General features: G+C 37.9%; 1 pseudogene; it reads right to left on the bottom strand.

Annotated features, from left to right (window-relative positions):
* Nucleotides 1-578: 578 nt before the first annotated feature.
* LOC102486116 (single-stranded DNA-binding protein, mitochondrial pseudogene) lies at nucleotides 579-5407 on the bottom strand (annotated as a pseudogene).
* Nucleotides 5408-8890: the final 3483 nt, after the last annotated feature.

Raw genomic sequence — 8890 nt, 5'->3', positions numbered from 1 at the left:
TAGTACTTTCCCAATGGCTTCCTCTTTCAGTGCTTTCAAATCATCTCAGATAAATACCTGTTTATTTGAATCTGCTGCTATTAGATAAAAGGGCAAAGGATTTTCGCCAATGACTTTTTAAATTTTTTTTGGCACTTCCATGGAACGTCACCTAGGTGATGGGCTCCACAGGAAAATAAACAAGAAACATGAGAGGGATTCCCTACCTCCATGAACCTTGGAATCTAGTCAGACCACAGTTAAGACCATAAGAAATGAGAAATCTACCACTGCAAAATGCAAAGCAGTCATAGCTCCCTCTTCATACATATGCTCAGTTCCTTCACTTTCTCTTTCTACTTCTACCTCACCTGTCTTCAGATATTTTAATAGCACTAAGAAAATATCAGTAATACATTTTAAAAAGCTACTCTTAAAAAAAAAAAAAAAAAAAAACACAGGTTTTTAATTGTACAATAGATACATTCTAAAACAAAGGGCTCATTCCTATCTATCTCCCTTTCATTCCTGCCCTCTGCCTATCTTCACTTGGTGGGGGATTTGTTAGTTCCAGTTTATTGATTTATTTATTTAGCTACTTATTGACTATTGATTGTTTCTGCCAATTCAGTATCCAAGCCATGGTAGTCACTCTGACTGGTGCTGGAATGTGGACGGTAGATAGAAAAGATTAAAGGAGTTCCGAGGATGCGAAGTAAAAGACATATTAAGGTCAGTAGAAACTGATCTGGTGTCACAGCTAGAAAGTAACATCAATTAAGATTTGAGTCAGTAAGAACATTTTGAGTCTGTATGTTGAGTCAAGCAAAGGGCTGAGTGGAAAGCAAAGAAATACTGACTCTAGAGGGCAAAATTAAAATGTTAGCTGGCATTTTTCCATTTGTCCTCCAGGGTGCCATGACTGTTAGAGTGGAATTGAAACGCATCACTCCCAGTCTGGGGGCCATTTTGATGTGACAAAGCAGTGCTACCCACTGTGTTAAATGTGCTGCCATTATTTCTCTGCCCTCATTCTTTGTTACAACTGCTTTCCAATTAATATCTTGGGTGCATTATAAGTTTGCTCTTGATGCCACTCCTATAATAAAAAACACCCTTAAACTGAACTCAACAGTGAACAATTATTTTTTTTTTGTCTCGATAACTTTATAGTTTCTCTTTTTTAAACTTACCCAAGACTTACTCTCTTTTGTAGATTTGCTTGCTTCCCAAGACCTCAAGTCACAGAGCACAGTTCTATTTTTTTACTTATTTTATGTGACAGGTTCTCTGGAAAGCATCCATGTACTTCCTCAGATCCACTCCTCACCATTCTCTACCTGCTCTGTCCTCTGGGCGCTGATTTACAAGAACTGAATAAATAATCCCTTGCTGGGTAGCTTTCTCTTCAATTTGACCCAAGAAAAGCACTGGAAGGAGATCGAAATTCATTTCCCTAGGTTTGCCTCTCTTGCACCACCTCAAGCTGGCTTATGTTTGTCACCCTCCAGATAGCAGCTGTGGTGGAAAGATGGAGGAGTGAGGGGAGAGTACTAGGAGCCCTTTCTCCCCAACTCCTATGTAGCCTCCTTTTCTCCAGGTCCCAGTGTCTACTTATTTCCTTCAAACCCTCATCTTCGGGAAAGGAGTGACTAGCCTCAGGGTACTGCAGTGTCCTTACAGTTTTCTTCTACCTATTACTTCAATGCCTTTGATTACCATCCACTTATTAAAGTCTCCTCTAAAATCATCCAGTGGAATACATCTTTGTTCTTATCATAACTGATTCAGTAGGGAAACTGAATTTACGGGTTGTTGGTCAAACATTTCTTAGAGGTGAATGGTAGAAGCAACTGCATTGTCATTGAAATAGAATGATGTGATAGGAATTCTGACTCTAACATTTGCTGTGTGACCTTGGCCTGGTTACTTAATTGTTCTGTGCCTGACTTTCTTATCTGTGAAATGAGTAAGTTACTTTTTAGGTTTCCTATAAGGAGTGCTAAACACAGAGCCTGGGGCAGAGAACTTTCTCATGATAGTGAGTAATCAATCCAGTCATTCGGTTGTTAATGAGGCCTATAATCCAGTTTCTATCATTGCAAAAGTGAGTTCTGCTCAATTGCTTGGCCACGGAATGACTTTTTGCACTCTTAACCCTGGATAGACATGAATTCATTGATTCAACTAATATTTATTGATTGCCTCTCATCTAAATGACATCATGTTAAAAGCTGTGGAGAATTAAAATAAGACATAAGTTTAATTCCTGACGAAGTTTATCTTCTGTTAGGATGTGAGAGACAAAGGAAATGATTACCAGCTGGAGTTGTATGAGATTTTAGCCACTGTTTCAGAGCTTCAAAGATACTTACCTAAGAAGCACAATGCCAGAAAACTATAGTAGTATGAATATCAAAGAGGCAGATGTGCCAATAAACTAAAGCACAAAATATTTAGGTGAAAAGTGATTCCTTTGGGTCTGGAAGGCTCAAAGAATAAGACTGCTTTTTCACTTTTTTGCTAGGTTACAGCCAATCACAGCAGTTAGGCTTCAGTCAATCACAAGCATCCTGCCTTTTAAACCGTATTAATGAAGACAAACTTCAAAATGTAACCAACCCATTTTTTTCCCTAGCTCTTTCTTTCTCTTTTGTTTTTGTATGCCACTTTCCTGTTCCTGTACACATTATTTTCCTTTTCCAGAACTTAAATACTATATGACCACAAGGCTAACCAGAGTTGCTTGGAAGTTGGTTTGGCAATTGCCTGATTTGAATCCTGTTAAGATTTACTTAATTAGGGACCAGCAGATGAAGTAATGGTTACATCACTGGACTCACACCTAGTTGACCACAGTTCAAGTCCTGGACCTGGTGGCTTAAAACTCATGCTGGGTATGTGTGTGTGCCCAAGATCCCAAGAGAATGGAGGAGAAGGGATTACAGCATGGCCATCCCCACTGGGAGGTGATTTCTTGACTCCAATGAGCACACACACCTATAGCAAAAAGCTCTCTTAATTAAGAAATAAAAAAAGATTTACTCAATTAAATGCCACTAAATTAAATGTTGTGTTTTGTTTCCTTCATCCATTCACACACAAACTTCTTATTTTAGTTAAATAATTTATTTATAGAGGTTTTTGACTTAGGATACGTGCACTTGCCAGAGAGAGTGAGACAGGTACAGTGAGATGGAAAGTGAGAAATCACCCCCAGCGGGGATGGACACGCTGCAGTCCCTTCCCTTCTTTTCTCCTCTTAGGACTTAGGTCATGTACACACACATAACACCCAGTATGATTTTTCAAGGCACTGGGTCTAAGACGCAAACCATGATTGGCCATGTGGGAGTTCAGTGACAAAACTGCTACACCATCTGCTGGCCCTATTTATTTATTTTCAATGTTTAATAACTGTATATCAACTGTATATCAGCATACAAAATGAATTTCCCCAGCATGAATACACTATATATTAGTCTGGTCAAATATATTACTGTGCCCCTTATTATCAGCAGATAATTTTCCAATTTGGTGTCTCTTAAATGTTTTGCTTCTTTCTTTTTCCCCTGATTCCCTCCCTCTAGCCCTCTTCCATTTCCTATCCTCCTCCCATACTGTCTCTACTATCCATAGTTGCCCTCCATGCTTTTATTCTTTCCAATCTTTCAGTTTCTGCCATAGAGTGCAGACATTCAGTAAATATTGAGTGGGGGCATATAATGCTTCTCTTTCATAGTCTGTCTTATTTCACATAGTAATAAATCTTCCATATTCACCTACTTTGTATCAAATGTCAGGTTCTCATTTTTTTAATGGCTGAGTAGTATTTCATAGTGTATATGTGCCCCATCTTTTCAATCCATTTATCTGTTCATGGACATTTGGGTTAATTTCATGTTTTAATCAATCGAGAATAATACTGCAGTAAACATGGATGTGCAAGTGCTTTTCTCATTGAGTATATTCCTGTCCTTTGGGTAGATACCCAGGAGTGGAGGTACTGGATCATATGGTAGATCTATTTGTAGGTCTTTGAGGAACCTCCATATTGTTCTCCACAGTGGCTGTACTAATTCTTTTTGTTTTCATTTTCTTTTTAAATTTGCTACAGAGCACATGTGTTCACTGGAGACAGCAAAATGGAGAGAGAGAAACAGAGACAGAGAGAGAGGAAGCTCTCCTTCATAGGGGATCATCACACCGCAATCCTTTCTCCTCCATTCCTCCTTCTTTTTGGGATTTTGAGCACACACACACACACACACACACACACACACACACACATATTTCTGGTGTGCTTTTTAAGCTGTCATGTCTAGGGCTTGAACTGTGTAGTCAGCAATTTAGGATCTAGCTGCCTTAACCATGATGTCACAGCTAGCCCCAGACTTCTGTATTCCAAGGCTCAGTATTCTTTTTTACACAAACTTTAACTTGGCCATTCAAGTCATAATTTCAAAAAGCAAACCTATTTTAATTAATTTTTTACTTAAGTTATATAAAACACACCCTATGTTTAATTTTACTCAGATATTAAGGTTACTTCAAATACAGATTTCAAAAACATAAATGATATGTATATTTGGGGTTTATAACATGTTATGAGATGCACGTGGACAGTAAAATGATTACTATGCTGAAGCAGTTTAACATAGCTCTCATCTATAAAATATTTAGTCTATTATTATTATATTTGCCTCTCACAGCTAAATGATATTGATCTTTCTGGGATCTCAACTTTTCCTTTGGCAAAATGGGTGAATGTTGATTTCTTCACAAATAATTCCTATTCAATTTCTTCATATATATGTGTATGTATATGTGTATGTGTATACACACTATATATATATGCACACATTATATCTATATCTACATATATATATTTCAGTATTTTAATTCTTATCCTCAGAAACTATAAAGACTACACATGATTTGGAAATAAGACTGTACCAAGCAATAGTCAAAGAAGAATCATCTATTCTATACCTTCTCTTTGGTCTGGTCACTCAATAATAGGTTATCAGCTATGATTGTTGTTGCCTGTCACTTCACATTACTTTTATCCATATATTCACCATATCTACTTCCTTCCACATAAATTCGAGATTCCTTTTTTACATACTGACATGCCACATCTCTGAGGGCTGAACAGAATACTGAAATTCTGTGCCATGTTATCTTTTGACTGACATCACCCATTTTGGTATACGTCATTGTCTCCTGATCGCCACATCTCATTTGTTGCCAAAGAAAATATTGTGACTGAATTTTTCTCTTCTACCTGTCTTGTGACAGGGTCCTGACCTACTTACCCTAGTAAGTGCACACAATTCAGAGATCTTTCAAGAATCAAACTGCTAGCCATTTCAGATTTATGTCTTGCAAACTGATGAAGTATAAGTAATACAAGTCTTCAAAACATGGCTTCCATTTTCTTGTCTAACATTGTAATCTTTAGGTCTTTCCTTCAGTCTCCATAGGTTTTTGCCAAGGGCAGGCATCACCACACCCGTTAGGTCTTTCCTGATGCTCTAGCCCTGACAACCTCCAACCTGGGGATTCTCCCATTCAATTTCAATATTAAGTCATTAAAGATACATTAATTTCCTTAAAATTTAGATTTCTCATATATTTACCCAAGTAGGAAAAATGACAAATTAGTTTCCTTAAGGGGACAGTTGCTTCTTATATCTATGCCAAATAAGTGAGCACTGTTTATACCTATGCATGAGCATTTTGAACATAACATTCATTATTTTAGTTATAGAATTTTCCAGCACTGAGAGTTTTCTGAATTTCTTAGGAATCAATTTATATAAATGTATCAATTAGGGTTCTCTAGAGAAACAGAACCAACAGGATAAGCATACATGTAAAAGAAGGGATTTATTGTAGGGATTATTTCACACATGATAACAATGTACAAAAGTTCCCAAATGGGGGATTTGCAAGTTGGAGAAACAGTTAAGACTCTGATGCAGGAAAGCTGATGCAGTGCCAGTCTGAGGCCTCAAAGCAGTGGTCACTGGTTTGAATCCAGAGTCCAGAAGTTAAAGGATTTGAAGTCCAGAAGTTAAAGGATTTGGAAGGGAATAGGTTACCGGGGGCTGGCACAAACAAATGCAGCCAGGTGCTGAGTGGAAGAGCAGGGATGGAGCAGACTAAATGTGTAGGAGTGGAACACACTACAAACTCTGGAAGAAAAGGTCCAGAGAGAGGAAAAGAGTGGGAGAGGAGATAGAATCTCACTTCTCTTTGTTCCTGCCAGCTGGCTAAATAGCGCATACAGAAAATGGGTCTTCCTCCCTCAGCCTTCAGATTCATATGCCAGTTTTGTCTGGTAACACTCTCATAGATTGCTTAGAAATAATGTTTCACCAGCCTGCCAGGTATCCTTCTATCCTGTCAGTTGACACTCCAAATTAATCATAATAATAAGAAAAGAAAAGTAGATTCTTTGGACTAATCAGTTGCTGTCAAAGGAATCTGATCATGTGGCTTACTATGGGAACAATCATTATCACATGGCCTCCCACTTTGCTAGTGATTGGAGTGAGTTTCATGAATTCCTCTTACTGCCATTTGAAACTTTTTAAAGTATGCTTGGGTATATGAATCTGGATAACAAAACACTCATGAGCAATTTAATTAGTCAGTGAACTGTAGGCCCCCCAATACTTTCCTAGTAATACTAGTGATTTCCCATATATTGCACACTCATTACTATTAAAGACAGACTATATGATTCCTGAATCTACCACAGTCTATCTGGGTCTGCAAACAGACAGACTAGACACACATGCACACACATACACACACACACACACACACACACATATACAAACTTACACACAGATATATGCACAAACACAAACACATACTATTTTTCCATTTCTCAAAATGTCTATAAGATGCCATGCTTTGATTGACATAAAATCATACTACAAGGTTATGTGAGACATTAAAGATAAAAAATCAGTTGGTTGTGAGATTTTACTATCTATTCCAATCCATCGGGGGTTGGGCCTGTCAAATAATGCAACAGAGGCAAAACTTGCAAATTAGTTTCTGGCCAGTTGAAGTTGGAATAATTTACTGTGACTTCAGCTCTTTCCTTGTTTCATTTCTCTGCAGGAAAACCACATGGGCACATTTCCTCCCAACTACTTTTAACTACCAACAGCAAATGCCCTAAACATTAACACGGGGTATATTCAAGAATTAGTAATATTTAAATACATCCTTTAAAGATTGTCTCTATTCATAAGTGTTAATGCTGAGTTTCCTGAACTTGTGTGTCCTCATTCTACTTGTGTGTTACTATGAAGAGCACTATTCATTTGCAGAAATAAAATACCAGAAATTTATAAGGGGAAATATTTTAGATGTCATATAGGTAAACAGTCTTTATTTATTTTGACAGAAGGCATGTGCACCCATCAGAGAAAATAATTTTTCCATCTATTCACCTTGTCAGAATTCTAAATACACACATAACCTAGTGCATTTTTTCAAGTCACTGGCCTGAACATTGTACCATGGTTGGCCATATGAGATCCAGTTCCCTTAGGCTACAGAGTTATACCTAGATAAGCACTCTTATTTATTTATTTTCTTAAATTATTTTATTTAATTTTATTTATTCATCATTTATTTTCATTTGACCAGAGGAGACAGAGAGAGAGAGAGAGAGAGAGAGAGAGAGAGAAAGTGAAAAAACAAGCCATCAGGTCTGGGACTTGAACCGTGGTCAACTATGTGGGAGTGTCCAGTGCCTTAACCACCACACCACCTGCTGGTCCCCCAATGAACCCTCTTTTAAAAGCAATGTAGCTGAAGCCAGAACAAGTGAAGTGACTCTCAGGGTTCACAAGGCATTATTATGTAGCTTCTGTCTTTTAGGTTTGAGGGGCTTTTCTTTCAACCTTGAGACACATTCAAGGTGCTGAGCACCATGCTAGTGATGTGCAGAATATATTATGTAATTTACTCAATTATCCCAACACTTTTATGAGGTGGCTATGATTCTATTGTACAGCGTAGAAATTACCTCGCTGTTAAATGGAGGGGTGTGAATTGGATCCTAAGTCTCCTGCACTACCTTGCCAAATCTGCTTCCTTGGAGTCATTGATTAAAATGCAAATAAATACACCTGGGAATTATAGTCTTAGAAGCTAATATCCCAGTTATTAATCCTGCTTTAGGGGGGATTAGTTGACAACTCAGTGAGAGTAAGAATTAGACTCAGAGGTTGTGCTGGCAGGCTTGTTTTGATGGTGAAATGGCAGAGTAAAAACTACCTGTTTCACAGGTTTGTCTTGAGCTATCCCTACTTCATTGCCCCCTATCATCTGCAGGGCAGTCTGGCAGAAGAACAACTGGAAAATCTACAGCCAGATAAGAGATAGATCTGTCAGAACTAGAAAAATGAGTCTTTCCTTAATCCATCCTTTTCCATGAAAGACTCATTCAAATTGGGTTTGTCCTGAAACTCTCATAGAGGACCATTCCCTGGTAAATAGGACAAGGCTCCTCCAGGCAGTCTCCTCACTTGTGGCCTCTGTGACGATAATATATTTGTTCCTAATCCATAATTAACTGGGAAGAGCATAATATTAATTATTTTGCTCAATTGTTAATCAGTGGGGTGTTTCCCTCCTGCATCCCTCTTCTTGCACACTAACCTGTCAGACTCTAGTAATTGTTGCATGAACAGGTTTGGGTAAAAGTCTCCAAGGAGGACCAATTCTCTTGTTCCATTAGCGAGAACACATATAGATCATTTTCAGCGCTAATCTAGGGCTAAAATCAATTATGTCTCCTGTATTTAAAAATTAAATTGACTCACCATGGGAGTAGGATGAAGGAAAAATACATTCCTCCTATTATGGGTAATTACAATTG

This window comes from Tupaia chinensis, unplaced genomic scaffold (genome assembly GCF_000334495.1).
Source record: "Tupaia chinensis unplaced genomic scaffold, TupChi_1.0 Scaffold000119_1, whole genome shotgun sequence".
NCBI classification, from domain to species: domain Eukaryota; kingdom Metazoa; phylum Chordata; class Mammalia; order Scandentia; family Tupaiidae; genus Tupaia; species Tupaia belangeri.
The sequence above is the reverse complement of the archived record's forward strand: the minus strand, read 5'-3'. Positions and strand labels throughout refer to the sequence as shown.